The 13,133-nt window shown below is 42.3% G+C and overlaps 1 protein-coding gene across 1 annotated transcript in view; it reads left to right on the forward strand.

The window, feature by feature from the left end:
- The first annotated feature begins 3,481 nt into the window (after positions 1-3,481).
- Positions 3,482-13,133, forward strand: part of Tl (toll like receptor) — a 41,852-nt gene continuing 32,200 nt past the window's right edge. Inside the window, exon 1 of the mRNA XM_017237296.3 lies at positions 3,482-3,918. The gene's annotated coding sequence lies outside the window, so the exon portion shown is untranslated. The remainder of the gene's footprint in view (positions 3,919-13,133) is intronic.

The raw sequence follows: 13,133 nt of genomic DNA on the forward strand, positions 1-13,133 counted from the left end.
AGAGCGCAAAGTGAAAGGAAAAACTAATAACGAAGGCAGAAAAATAATTTTGTACGTGTGTGCGAGCAGGAGCGCTGAGGGACAGATGGAGTGGGCAGCGCGTCGAATGTATCTTTCGGATACCAATTGCCATTAGTTTATTGAGAATCTCAAATTTATGGCGCTGCGTGTCGTGGCCAACCACGCACAAATGGTCACAAATCTGGGCCTGCAACATATGTGGGCCCCTCCACCGCCATCCATCCACCATACAAGTCCCTCGACTTTCCAGTCAGCTCCTTCGGCATTTGTGGCACGTACAAAATTCATTTGTTGCACTATTTATGTGTCTCTGATGAAAATGAAATCAAATTAAATTTTCGGCACAATTCAAAGTGAAATTTTGCAGCTACTATAAACAAAGCAAATGAGGAATAAATCTCTTGCCAAGTTGTAAGTGCGGCTGCCTTGTTTTCCCATGTGGGTACGGGGAATGGGAAACACATAAAAGCCGCCTTCAGGCCAAGTTACATGCACATATTCAGGTAGCATCTCAGATAGTTACTGAAAATCCCAGGAATTTCCAATGTGACGGGCCAAAGATATGGCAAATGTGACTACATCATTAGGCAAACAACCACCTACAAAATATTTACATATTACCTAGACAATATTGACAATTTCAGGTTAAGATATTAAAAGTCTAGAATTAGTATATTTAGGTGTATAAAAAAAAAAAAAACCATTTTTGTCCATTTTTCGTGAGGGCATCCCTCGAAAATGGTGTTTTTCCCTGTAGGGTCCACGGTGATGCCTATATCTTCCCCAATTCTCATCCGATTCTCAAGCGGAGTACCTTAAACGATTTGTGGATCGATTATCCACCATTCTGCATCAAAATCCTGAGACAAAATATTTTTGAGATTTTTTGTCCATTTTTCCTGATGGATCCCTTGAAAATGGGATTTTCTCCTGTGGGGTCCACGGTGATGGCTATATCTTCCCCAATTCTTATCCGATTCTCAAGCGGAGTACCTTAAACGATTTGTGGATTGATTCTTCACCATTCTGCATCAAAATCCTGAGACAAAATATTTTTGAGATTTTTTGTCCATTTTTCGTGAGGGGATCCCTTGAAAATGGGATTTTCCCCTATAGGGTCCACGGTGATGGCTATATCTTCCCCAATTCTCATCCGATTTTCAAGCAGAGTACCTTAAACGATTTGTGGATCGATTATCCACCATTCTGCATCAAAATCCTGAGACATAATATTTTTGAGATTTTTTGTCCATTTTTCATGAGGGGATCCCTTGAAAATGGTGTCTTCCCCTATAGGGTCCACAGTGGTAGCTATATCTTCCTCAATTCTCATCCGATTCTCAAGCGGAGTACCTTAAACGATTTGTGGATTGATTCTCCACCATTCTGCATCAAAATCCTGAGACAAAATATTTTTGAGATTTTTTGTCCATTTTTCGTGAGGGGATCCCTTGAAAATGGGATTTTCCCCTATAGGGTCCACGGTGATGGCTATATCTTCCCCAATTCTCATCCGATTCTCAAGCGGAGTACCTTAAACGATTTGTGGATCGATTATCCACCATTCTGCATCAAAATCCTGAGACATAATATTTTTGAGATTTTTTGTCCATTTTTCATGAGGGGATCCCTTGAAAATGGTGTCTTCCCCTATAGGGTCCACAGTGGTAGCTATATCTTCCTCAATTCTCATCCGATTCTCAAGCGGAGTACCTTAAACGATTTGTGGATTGATTCTCCACCATTCTGCATCAAAATCCTGAGACAAAATATTTTTGAGATTTTTTGTCCATTTTTCCTGATGGATCCCTTGAAAATGGGATTTTCTCCTGTGGGGTCCACGGTGATGGCTATATCTTCCCCAATTCTTATCCGATTCTCAAGCGGAGTACCTTAAACGATTTGTGGATTGATTCTTCACCATTCTGCATCAAAATCCTGAGACAAAATATTTTTGAGATTTTTTGTCCATTTTTCGTGAGGGGATCCCTTGAAAATGGGATTTTCCCCTATAGGGTCCACGGTGATGGCTATATCTTCCCCAATTCTCATCCGATTCTCAAGCGGAGTACCTTAAACGATTTGTGGATTGATTCTCCACCATTCTGCATCAAAATCCTGAGACAAAATATTTTTGAGATTTTTTGTCCATTTTTCGTGAGACGATCCCTTGAAAATGGGATTTTCCCCTGTGGGGTCCACGGTGATGGCTATATCTTCCCCTATTCTTATCCGATTCTCAAGCGGAGTACCTTAAACGATTTGTGGATTGATTCTCCACCATTCTGCATCAAAATCCTGAGACAAAATATTTTTGAGATTTTTTGTCCATTTTTCCTGATGGATCCCTTGATTTTTTATCCATTTTTCGCGAGGGTTCCCTAGAAAATGGGGCTTTCTCCCATAGGGTGAGTTTTGATAGGTAATTTAAAGTGTAGATATTTCTAAGGTAAGGTAAAGCAAAGTGTTACAACGTCATTTAACAAACACCTGTAAACTTGTTTATCAGCTACCTGGCTGTTAAGTTTTTCTTACAAACTAATGAAAGTCAATCACTATTAGAAATAACTAGAAATAAACCTCACATTTAAATAAGTGAAAAGCAAATGAATAGACAATTGTTTGCTTGAATAATCCACTCGTTTCAATACAAGGCTAATAATAAAGGTGATTTAAATTTCCTTTAAAAAATAAAATAATATAGGTAATCATGATTAACAGAATACCTATATATTGCTTCCAATTAAATAGCATTCCTTGGCTTGCAATACAGATATGTTGCAAACGGATCCAATTTCCATTTAACACTTCGTACGTTTTTCCCCAGCCGGCCCAGAGCTCCCCCGGGAGCTGTTCACCATCCTTGTCTAACATTGCTCCAGTCATCAGTGAGATGATTGCGTCAAATACGCACACAAACAATGGAATCGCTTCCACTTCATTTAAATCGCATGCGATAGAAATGTGATGGGGAGGGAGGGCGGTGGGGAGGTGTAATTTTAATTGGCCAACAAGGCTCATACGTGCTGGCAATTACATTTAACATTTACGACAGGCACGCGGACCGGTCCGGGGGGGAACGGAACTAATCAACTAATAAATCCATAATAACTGTTATTATGCATGCTGCCTGCATGAGGTGCTCCAGCCTCCGACCGGTCCAACATTGGCTAACAAGAACAGCGGAGATAGCAGGCCAAGTGCCGGCATTTTCCGGAAAACAAAACAAACTCTCTCTTATACGCGTGAAAATGTGCTGGGAAACTCCGAGTTACCACATCAGCTCTGTCTCTCGGGTGTTACCTCGCCGAGCGAGCGACGAAAGATAGTGCCGAAGCCGCTGCTACTCTTATAACACCCTCGCACTCGGTACTGGCGCACTCGCCGATTCGGGTTTGGAATACGCTCCCAGTACAGCTGTGGTTGTCAGCAGGCCCCACGAGCCAGCCGAGAGCCAGTTTGGAAACAGTTTTTTTCGAACCGTCAGCACGAAAGCACGCAGAGCGCTTGTCGCTGCCTCGATTGTGGATTTCTTTCAGGCCCGTCTCCATCGCGGGTTCTCAGCCGTTCGTGTGCATCGCTTCTGTCTGTCTAGTTTGCGTTTTGGCAACGCAGGCCCCTCGAGCAAAAAAACAAGACACTGATCGCAATTAAATGCAAATGTGTGGAAAGTGTAGCGCCCATTTAACCAAAAGCATAATTCACGGTTTGGCTTAAAAGTGCGAACACCGAAAAGTTTCAAGCCATTGCGAGTGGAAGAAACAGAAAATAATTAAGTGTCAGTGCGTGATTGTTCGTCTCAGCCGTTTGCGAATAAATATTAATATCAGCGGGGAGAGATACTAAAAGGTCGCAGCAGCTAACCTCACATCGAGTACATATTTAAATTATAAAACGGTACGTATTCACACCGCCTCTGAACCCAGCCATTTCCGTCCCAGTCTGGCTCATAGCTTTTGTCCCCAAAGCTCGGCTTGGCGCGCAACAGCTCTCTCCCTCCCACTCATCAGCAGATATGGAATATTTTTTTCTGCGGTTCATTTGCGATTTAGTCGCAATCACTCTTTCTAGTGAAAAAATTAACTGTTTAAACAATTGCAGTAAAGAGAAAGAAAATATTAATTTTTAAATAAATATTTAAATTTAAGTACACATATTTGACCATTTATTGAAGCCATAAAGTCATATGGACATAGTATATGGTATAACCAGACTTTAATGTCTGACAGTAAAATGATTCGTGTAACCGTTACACAATTTCCTAGCGGGTGACAATTGTTTTACACGATTTCCGCGGTTTTCCTTCGTCACTTTCATTTGGCATGTGGAGTACCAATTGCAGCAAGTGCATTTCGGCCTTGGGATTTGTTTTGCGTTTCGGGCCAACAGAGACCTAAAGCCGCACGCACTTCGATCGTATACAAAGCTCAAAGCACATTGGCACCGCGATTTTGGCCAAAAACCAGTTTCAAAACAAGCCACAACAAAAGTTTATTTACTTCGAAGAGAGCTTCGTTCAACAGGTTTTTTTTTTTGTCGCCTCCGTGGATGGGGGTTTTGTTTGATTTTTCAGCTCAAAAGGTGGGGATTTCTGATTAAATCGAAAGAGAACAGTGCACTTGGGATTTGTGCAATTAAATGGAAATGATTTCGATGCTTATTTATAGAACCTTTGAAGAGAGTACATTTCCCTATGACGGCTTTGATTTGGATTTCCCAAAGTCAGGATGTCAACAAGTTATCTGAAGTTCAGATTTTGAACAAAGCTGCTGTTTATTTTTGAAAAGTACTCGAATTGATAAGCCACTAAGGTCATGTGTCATGGCATAATATTGGCTTATCAGTGGTATTTTTAATAAGAAAGAAATATATTTCAATTTTTAATATAATGTTATGTTAAGCTAAAGGAAGTTTAAAGTTCTTAAGAGCCGCATTCGACCCGTTTTTCTAATTTACTTTACTTAGATTTGGGCTAAAATTTTCCACTCTTGGCCCAGTTCAAAGGCAAGAAGCTCCCAAAGTCAGCTCCATACAATGGCCGCTGAAAAATGTAAGTCTTTGTCAGTTAGTCTTTGAAGGTAAAACTGCGGAAGTCATTTAACAGTCTACTTAACTTCTGCCAAAAAGAGCTAAAAGTCCAAGACCAGCAAAAAAAGTGAAGTAGAAAACGGCCAACTGGAAACGTTCAAGATGCTACGCTTGGGTCTTTTGGTCTGTGGTCACGTTAGAAAGTAGCTGTAATTGTGGCTCCGTTACTGTTATTGTTACTGCCAGTGCCACTCGCTCAACTGCAGGCGGTAAAAGTTGCCCAAAATGAATTGTCATACACGTTTGTTATATTTTTGCACTGTCTTACCATGAGACTGACAAGCCTTTGCCTTCAGCCGTACTTATTTAAGATTCATTGTTGTGTTTTTTCTTCTTATTGTGGGCGGATGTCCACAGAGCTGTTGTCTCTGTTTTTATTATTTCGCGAAGCTTTCAGCGGGTTGATAAGCGAAGCAAAAAAATAAGCAAATACTAAAGGCTAACTCCGGTTTGGTTTTTACATTTGCCAAGTGTTTTTTTTATATGCCTTGCTATTTCACTCTTCATTATTGGCGAGTTGTGTTTATAATTAGCGCCACAGCTTTTAGTTTTTCTATGACTTGCTCGTGCTCTCCATGGGGTGAGTCAACAGTGGATCGGCAGAGAGCCGTATCTCTCACATACTATATAGACTTAAGTCTCTGAACAATCAACTGATGGATAAACCCAGAGTTAACCCAAGCGAGCTCTCGAAAAGAGACTATGATGGGTGAAAAATACACCTAATAGCTAAGATATTATGGTTTAAATTTTTCTAACAGAATAATAGATCACTTTTTGATGTTGAAGAATAAAAATATGAGACTTCCAAATATTTTTTAATGGGTTAATTTCAATCAATGACGCCAATTGGCTGCGTGTGAGGCTGCTCTCTATCAGCATTAGATTGAAATTGGAGAGACTTGTCCAGTCAGGCGTTCGAGGCGATGCATTTAAATTAATTAATTCTCATTTTATTGACGCAGCTGACCATAAAACCTGAAACGAAGAACCCTTAGTTTCCCACTGCGACATTCTGTTGAATAGAATGAAGTCGTTGCACTTGCTTTCACCCTAATGCCTTCATCAGCTGCACAAACGAAAAATCTCATTAATTTTCCATTCTCTCTGTATCCCTATCGCCGGGTTATCTCCATTGTTTGCCCTCGTCCTTTTTTTGGCCCTACCTGCGTGTTGGTGGCTTTCGCTTTATGAGTTCTGGTTTCGGGACCTGGACATTCCAGCTCCGAATTCACATGTTTTCCGATCCGTGTCCTGTGCGAGGCGACTTCATTAGACGGACTTTGCTAATCGATTTTCATAATCAAACAGCTGACGCCAGCTTAGAACGATTCCGAATGAGACATTTGGAATTAACCAGAGTAAATGTTGATATAATAAACCTCTGGTCAGGCCAATTAGGCCCACCTAGCACCCCTCGCCGGGCACCTGGCGCCGCGACCAACATATTTTCTCATTTGAATAAAGAAACACGACCGCAGCAGGGGAAACATTAGACGCGCCTAAACGTGGAAATTAGCGGCCGCGGAAAACCAACAAGAATTCCTAAAAACAAGAAAAAAAAGCCTCGAAAAAAAAGAGAAATTTAATTAAAGCCGAATAGAAAAAATGCATAAATTTAGTCACCCAAACACCCGCCTGGCATGTAATATTTGTAACCTCAGAGCTCAGAGCTGGAGAAAAAAACGTGTAATTTTCACGGTCCCCGAGCTGCAGCTTTTCACCAACTTGGCAACTTGGCAGCGGGTCAGTCCGGCATAATGATTAGGGTCAGCGTGGGGTGGCGACCCAAAAAAAGAAAACTTATCCGGGACTGGGACTGGGAAGTCCTGCCGGACAGCAGAAGGCCAGCAGGCAGGCAGGCAGGCAGGCAGCAGCAGCAGGTTGCCAACAATTTCTGCTTATAATTTTTCGGTTTCCTCCGGCTTCTCCTTCGTTTTCCGTAAGCTTTGTTCTGCCAGAGATAAAAGCATTTGTCATTAGCATAAAATGCTCAGGTTCAGGTTTTGATCTGGAGTTTTGGCCAAAAAGAATATTTGAACTTCATTAGGGGGGCCAGTGAGGCCGGCGCGAGGCCCTAATGGGCACTTGGCTATAATTAAAATTTAAGCTAATTTTAATGCTCAAAGAGGGGCAGTCAGCCAGTAGAGCAGTCAGCCAGCAGCAACAGTCTGTTCTAAATATTCAAAATGGCTCAGTCGGTGACTAACCGACGTTGAGTCGCTTGATTGCACTTTAAGAACCGGAGAAAGGTGGTCTGCGGTGGTAAAAGGAAATTTTTCGAAAAGCCCACGCTACTTATGCCCTCCGATGGGCATTCTCTGATAAAAAGAACCCACGCAGCTAAGGTTATCAAAGGAAAAGAAAAGACAGGAAAAGCCTCTTTTCTCTTTTGTGGGTGCAACCAAAAGGCGATCGCTTCATCATGCTCCGCTGAACAGCAAGTGCCCTCCACTGCTTAAGAACCCTCGTGAACACAAAATGCAACGTCTCACAAGATTTAAGCCGCTGATAAGGCACTACAAGATAGTTGCACTGAAGATGGCCCGATACAAGTCCCAAAGGTCACCACTCAGCGCTTTGTGGCCGAACAATTAAAGCCACTGTGGCTCCTCGTTAATGATTGATATCCGTTTCGCTGGTCTGGGAACGTTCAGTGCCGCACATGATCCCCTTCAATAACCAAAATGTCAGACCCCTCGAATTTACATCAATGCCGTATCGGCTGAAAATTTAATAGCACATTAAGGGCGGGCAAGGACCAACATTTGCATTCCTAATGAGACAGGCCGCGCGCCTGCAGACACGCACACACAACCTGGTACTCCATTGCAATTGGTGGGGACAGTCGAAATTATATAGCAATCAGTCGTGGAGTCGAATGTGTCAATATGTTCAATCAGTGGTCGGGAGGTTTATGCCAGAAGTCTACAGGATTTTAGGTTTTTTGATTTTCCCTTTGAAGTTATCATGAAACGATTTCGTAACATAGACTTTGCATAAACCCACTGGACTGAGGACTAGTACGGTCAAACTCTAGCCAACTGTCTGCAATTTTTATGCAGGCCTCATAAAAAATTCACTGTCCAGCGGAATTTGAAGTGAAATCAGAGTAGGACTGATGGGGAATGTGCATGTAAATCAATACAAAAACAAATTATAAATGCAAACAGAGACGGAGAGTCAAATCGGCCAGACAGGAGCGAAACGTCCAACTGTTTGCACAGATTGACGCCATTAAAATCAACATATGACAGTGTTTTTTTTACGAATACTGGCCATTCCATAAACATATGTATTTACGTTTGGGAATATACTATATAACGAGGCCACCTCTTAGATGACAGACCCTGATAATCGGACTGCGAGCGAGCCCGGCAGAACCCAAATCTGAATCCAAGTCATGCGTGTTTTTGGGCTGCCCGCTGAGTGGATCCACAAGAGGTCGTAAAAGTGAGTGTCATAAACATAAAATTGATTCTGATTTTGTTTTGGGCTTTCCCCCAAACTCTCTCTCTGGCTAACGCGTTGGTTCTGGTTTTTAGGGCCTGGAGTGTGTTTAATTTTTAATCGAGTCGCGTGGGCAGAGCCGGTCTCTCGAAAAGTCATAGGGGCCCGCGAGCTATTTGATATTGATTTCAGATGCCGAATCTGAAATTCCCGTACACATTAATTGCTGTTATTATTAGGACAATGGGCATTAATTATGAAAGAGCAAGCGTAGATTATATCACAAGTGTCCAGAGCCCCTAACCTCAGACCAAAGCACTTCTCATGCTTTTTAATGGCCCATAAAGCAGCCGAGGCAGAGAACATTATCGATATTTTGTGCGTACATGTACGCCTAATTTATGGCCTAGTCAGCATAGAAAGTTTAATGAACCTGCAGCTTAAAATCGTAACTTCCACGGCTCCCGCCCATGACTGTCTGCCTATCTGCCTCGCCCCAGTCGGCGGTGTGTTATTAAAACTGGCTAGTCTGCTGTGTGGAGCTGCCGCCGTCACAGAAGCTAGCGAAGCCATAACCAAGACACAAAATTGAAACACGAAAGTATGTTACATGCCTGAATACAGTGAGTCATGGCTACCCAAGGAAGGGAATTATGCAAGCACTTCTTTACACTTTCTGGAAAATTCGTGGACTCCAGAAGAAGTTAGTTATGTGAGTTGAACCCGAGCTTATGCTTAAAGTAAAAAATGATTGGGTCTTAGTCACTTTTGACCAAAACAGGCCTTGTTGGCTTCATCGTGATCGCCTCGGCGCGGCAACACCTTCGATGCGGTTGCGCATGCGGCGTGAAAGAGTTTTGGGGAACGGAATGCATTTTCCAATAATTCATTCACCGCGGAAGAGAGAGATGGCTTAGAAGGGATACTGTAAGCTAATGCGATTTTGTGGCCGACCAAATTACTGATGGATCTCCGCTCCTCCTTCTTTGATTATGTTAATCGAGGAGGCAGCCATCGTGGGAACATTACCCATCGGCGCTGCAAAGGAGATTTCCACGTAAGCCGCTTAAGCCAAAAATAAGAATTCGGGAGTTTTTTTCCCTCCCCCCACCAAACCATATCCAACGAGTCCAATTTTGGGCTCTGAGCCGTTTGACAAATAAGAATTTTCATGTCGACATCATCGCGCTGTGGCACCCAGCAGCCAGCTCCTCCTCCCATTTTGTAATTATTTTCCAAGCAACAAAATGAAAAGGAAAACGCTCCTCTGTTTTCATGAAAACTGTCAGAGGCCAAAACTAAAAGCAGACACAAGATAAATAAAGCACTGCTTATTGCTGTCCTTTAGCTGTGTGTTTGTCATGAAAACAGGACATGAAAAATAACTAACAAAAAGAAAATAAAGCTCTGGAGGAAACTTTCATCATTTGGTCGAGAAAATTAATTAAAAGATAATGATGATTTCGCTGTTTGGGTTTCAGACACTCTCCCATAGACACTCAAAGTTAAATAAGAGCGAGTGCAGATATTTTTGTGCAAAAAAAAGTAATTAGATGGAACCAATTATGAGGGATAGCTTTCCAAGCCCCAAAACATACCAGAGGTCTTGTTGTATCCCCCAATCGGTCTTATCCGTGTCAGTCCGCCCCGGCATCGCCCTGATGACCTGTTTGCATGTCTGTCACTTTCCCTGTCGACACTAACGCGCTGCCATGCTAAATATTTATCAATTATGTCAGCCCTGCTGGGACCTGGGACTAGGGACCCTGAGCAATTTCAGCTGTCCAGTTCAAATGCATCGCCATCCATCCATTCATCCATCCTAACAATCCATCACTTGAGTTTCTTCTAATCCAAGTTTTGTTTTCTATACTTTTTTATTTTCAGGTAAGTCCTAAGACGATTCGAGTACGCAAATTTCTTTATTCAGATCTCAAGTGAGTATTATTTTGGCAGGCAGGGCGAAGCTTTTATTCAGGGATTGTTCGTTTCCTGCTTGAAACTTGATGCCAATTCACATTTTGGGGATGTGCTTTGTTTGGGATATCTTCCCTTCTGATTTTTAGAACCAAAGGACTGAAAGGAGGAATAATTATACCGAAATCTTTCCCACGCACAAAACATTAGGGCCTTTTCGAGATTTCTTCAGTATGGTTGTCACAAGTCAATAGCAAATACAAATAAATATTTATTCACAACTTTATTGCCATTGTCGAGGTCCCCCTTATGTAAACATTAGAAATAGTTTGGAAGCCTGCCAGCCATTGTAAATGTTGGAAATTAACATTCGCACCGCCCGAAGCACTTCAATCGAGTGTTCACAAAGCTTTTAAGCCAAGTCGGGCTAAAAACATCCTTAGCCCAAAACAGGAGATAAGCCAAGTTAGGGAGATTACATACACAAAATGAAAATAAGATGAAGATGGAGAGGATATACTGAAATTTCACGCCTCACAAGAATATCGATTAGAATTGTTCAATTTCAATTATCATCCAGGGGCCGGAGGAGCCTCCAGAAAATGTAAAGATTTTTTCCCAGATGATGACAATGATAATGAGGAATGAGGAAAAATCCTGGTCCGGGGGCTGGACCGGACCGTTCGAGCGGGAAACATGGAAAACGTGAAACGTGAATTGCATAAAATTTAACACTAAACAGCCCCAAGAAATTGCTGACTTTCTGCGTGATGGAGCCCATCGGCTTCACTTGAGCCTCAAATTGGGATTCTCAAACGCCCCTTTGTCGATTGATGCGCCAATAAAATGAAATAAAACAAAATTAATGAGCAGCAGTTCGTGCTGAGCCAGCACCGCCGCGGCGGGTGGAGTGGCGGCGGGTCGGGTACATTGGAAAATTGCGCAAAATAAATTAAATTAAGCGTTTGTTTCTCAAGATTTTTCCCAGCCCATACAGTCTATACAGCCCGGGCAACTGTATCGAAATCGAATCGAGTCAAGCAGCACAGCACCGAAGATGTATGGCATTTTAAAAAGTTTTAGCCCAATTTAGCCCAGTTGATTGTAAATAAATACACACTCACACACATTTACGGCGGGACGACATCTTCAAAAGCAAAGCAAATCGAAAATCGTGACAGGAATGCATGAGAGCCGATGTCCCAGGGCTCTGGGAGCCACTAGACTGGATGACCCCCTTCCACATCCAGTTCCGACCTCTGCACCTTCCGACCTCTGCCGTCGGCTTATTTATCCTTAGATCGCCTTAATTGCAGCACACTACGGCACACATTTGATTCAATCAAATACAGTCATTGATTTTATGTCTTATTATTTCGCCTTATTTTATTTAATTTTTTTCCCTCTTCGGTGGGGAATGCGCAATGACTTCTTGGTATAATTGAAATTGCTTTTACTTTTTTCTCTTTTTTTTCGTTGCGAAGGTCCTTTTGTTCGCAGTCGGTTGGTGTGCCTTGAAAATTTATTTAAAGCAAAAGCATTTTCAATTAATTTGCCGGCAGCGGTTTCGGTACCAGCCGGGAGCACCGCAAAACAGCCGCAAAGAATTTTATTTATTTATATTGAGCTTGCCAGAGTAAAAGTGTCAAAAGAGAGCAGGGAAAAGGACGCTGGGGCCCGCCGAGTCCTTTCTGCTTTTCATGTAGATTTTATTTGCGACAAGCAGCCGCGAGTCAACAAACATAAGCACACACCCTACACCCCATACCTAAAGCGGTGCGGTGCCCATACCAAGAAATTGAATTTTACATGTATTTTTAATATTTACCAAGCGGCAGCAGCCACCAACAACAATAAGGACGAAAAGGGACTTGTTTGCCTTGTTTGCGCCCTAAAGGCAGCTACAGTTTTTGATGTATGAATACCCTTGTATGTCCTCAGGTCTTGTAAGCTTTCTGTGTGAGTTTGTCCTCAAATTCATTTTAAAATATAAACTTTGCAAGAATTTTACAAATATTAAACCTTTCGTACTTCTCGGAATCAGGCCGAACTACTGGAACTACTGTTTTCTAAAGAAAATGAGTCTTGGCAGAGTACTATCCATTCACTTTTGCATTTCTTTGGGACCCTTCCTCATCTGCATCCCTTTTATCGTTTGTCTGGGCAAAGGAATAAAAAAACACAAACTGAAGACAAAACATATTGAATTTCAGCGCTGTCTCTGGTTCTTTGCTGCTTGGCCCACGCTTTGTTATCATTTTTTTGGGAACTCCTCTTGCCATAATAAAATGGAAAATATTTGTTAACGTTTTTATGCAAATCAATGCGCTGGCTGGCGCAAGCTAAGCAAACGAGTCCTGGCCGCAGGAGCAAAGAGACATCGGGACAGCAGCCGAGACCGCGCAGGGGGATTTATAATAAAATTTTGACATGGCGACAGAACAACTTGACAGCCATAAAACATCAAAAAGTTATCGCCCCATCGCCATCCCCCCATCCAAATCCAAGATCCCTCTGCATCAGCCCCGGGCGGATGGGATGGACATGTGTCCTGGCTCCTCCGAACAAACCGTTTTTTATTTTTTTTCGTTCCTTCCTTGGCTGCCTTTGGTTGGTAAATTTAAAATCAAGAAAATGCGGGAATTACGTTTGTTTTC

The sequence above is a fragment of the Drosophila bipectinata genome, chromosome 3R (assembly GCF_030179905.1).
Source record: "Drosophila bipectinata strain 14024-0381.07 chromosome 3R, DbipHiC1v2, whole genome shotgun sequence".
Classification (NCBI taxonomy): domain Eukaryota; kingdom Metazoa; phylum Arthropoda; class Insecta; order Diptera; family Drosophilidae; genus Drosophila; species Drosophila bipectinata.